A 2500-nucleotide genomic window follows, 5' to 3' on the forward strand; every position below is an offset into this window, starting at 1 on the left:
AATCCTGCCCGGGAAGAGGCGCACAGCCTCGGGCAAGGCGCCCCCCTACCATCCCTGGAGCTCCAGGGAGTACCAGGAGCAAATCCAAATAGAAAAAAAAAAGTTAAAGTCCAACCGCCACCAGGGGCTCGGGGTGAAAGCCCTGCCCGGGAAGGGGCGCACAGCCTCGGGCAGGGCGCCCCCCTACCATCCCTGGAGCTCCAGGGAGTACCAGGAGCAAATCCAAATAGAAAAAAAAAAGTTAAAGTCCAACCGCCACCAGGGGCTCGGGGTGAAAGCCCTGCCCGGGAAGGGGCGCACAGCCTCGGGCAGGGCGCCCCCCTACCATCCCTGGAGCTCCAGGGAGTACCAGGAGCAAATCCAAATAGAAAAAAAAAAGTTAAAGTCCAACCGCCACCAGGGGCTCGGGGTGAAAATCCTGCCCGGGAAGAGGCGCACAGCCTCGGGCAGGGCGCCCCCCTACCATCCCTGGAGCTCCAGGGAGTACCAGGAGCAAATCCAAATAGAAAAAAAAAAGTTAAAGTCCAACTGCCACCAGGGGCTCGGGGTGAAAATCCTGCCCGGGAAGAGGCGCACAGCCTCGGGCAGGGCTTCCAGGGCGCCCCCCTACCTCCCTGGAGCTCCAGGGAGTACCAGGAGCAAATCCAAATAGAAAAAAAAAAGTTAAAGTCCAACCGCCACCAGGAGCTCGGTGTGAAAATCCTGCCCGGGAAGAGGCGCACAGCCTCGGGCAGGGCTTCCAGGGCGCCCCCCTACCTCCCTGGAGCTCCAGGGAGTACCAGGAGCAAATCCAAATAGAAAAAAAAAAGGTTAAAGTCCAACCGCCACCAGGGGCTCGGGGTGAAAATCCTGCCCGGGAAGAGGCGCACAGCCTCGGGCAGGGCTTCCAGGGCGCCCCCCTACCTCCCTGGAGCTCCAGGGAGTACCAGGAGCAGAAAGAAATATTTTGTTTAAAAAAAAGACAAAGTGCTGCGGCACTTAGGCTGTGGGGCGAAAACAGGCGGAGTACCAGGAGCACAAAGTTTAAGTTGGAGTACCAGGGGCACCAAAGATTAAGTTGGTACACCAGGGGCACCAAAGTTTGAGTTGGTATACCAGGAGCAGGAAAGTTTGGGCGGATGGTAGTCTGCTTGTATCCGGGGAGGGGTGCTTAAGAGTGGGTCTGCAGGTTCGGCTGGTGCTGGGGTTCCTGGATGGTGGAGGTTAGGGGCCGGAGATAGGGGGCAGCTAACAGGTGTGTGGGTGGCCGAGGCAGGGGCTCCAAATTGGGGTAAAAGTGAGGTGGAGGGCCCCCTGGAGGTAGGGGGCCGATAGCAGGTGTGTGTGGCCGAAGCAGGTGCTCTAAATTGGGTAAAAGGGAGGTGGAGAGCCGCCTGGAGATAGAGGGCCGCTCCCCGGTGTGTGTGGCCGAAGCAGGGGCTTTAAATCGGGTAAAAGGGAGGTGGAGAGCCGACTGGAGATAGGGGGCCGCTCCCAGGTGTGTGTGGCCGAAGCAGGGGCTTTAAATCGGGTAAAAGGGAGGTGGAGAGCCGCCTGGAGATAGGGGCCCGCTCCCAGGTGTGTGTGGCCGAAGCAGGGGCTTTAAATCGGGTAAAAGGGAGGTGGAGAGCCGCCTGGAGATAGGGGCCCGCTCCCAGGTGTGTGTGGCCGAAGCAGGGGCTCTAAATTGGGTTAAAAGTGAAGTGGAGAGCCGCCTGGAGATAGGGGCCCGCTCCCAGGTGTGTGTGGCCGAAGCAGGGGCTTTAAATCGGGTAAAAGGGAGGTGGAGAGCCGCCTGGAGATAGGGGCCCGCTCCCAGGTGTGTGTGGCCGAAGCAGGGGCTTTAAATCGGGTAAAAGGGAGGTGGAGAGCCGCCTGGAGATAGGGGGCCGCTCCCAGGTGTGTGTGGCCGAAGCAGGGGCTTTAAATCGGGTAAAAGGGAGGTGGAGAGCCGCCTGGAGATAGGGGCCCGCTCCCAGGTGTGTGTGGCCGAAGCAGGGGCTTTAAATCGGGTAAAAGGGAGGTGGAGAGCCGCCTGGAGATAGGGGCCCGCTCCCAGGTGTGTGTGGCCGAAGCAGGGGCTCTAAATTGGGTTAAAAGTGAAGTGGAGAGCCGCCTGGAGATAGGGGCCCGCTCCCAGGTGTGTGTGGCCGAAGCAGGGGCTTTAAATCGGGTAAAAGGGAGGTGGAGAGCCGCCTGGAGATAGGGGCCCGCTCCCAGGTGTGTGTGGCCGAAGCAGGGGCTTTAAATCGGGTAAAAGGGAGGTGGAGAGCCGCCTGGAGATAGGGGGCCGCTCCCAGGTGTGTGTGGCCGAAGCAGGGGCTTTAAATCGGGTAAAAGGGAGGTGGAGAGCCGCCTGGAGATAGGGGCCCGCTCCCAGGTGTGTGTGGCCGAAGCAGGGGCTTTAAATCGGGTAAAAGGGAGGTGGAGAGCCGCCTGGAGATAGGGGCCCGCTCCCAGGTGTGTGTGGCCGAAGCAGGGGCTCTAAATTGGGTTAAAAGTGAAGTGGAGAGCCGCCTGG

Source organism: Centroberyx gerrardi, chromosome 2, assembly GCF_048128805.1.
Source record: "Centroberyx gerrardi isolate f3 chromosome 2, fCenGer3.hap1.cur.20231027, whole genome shotgun sequence".
NCBI lineage: Eukaryota > Metazoa > Chordata > Actinopteri > Beryciformes > Berycidae > Centroberyx > Centroberyx gerrardi.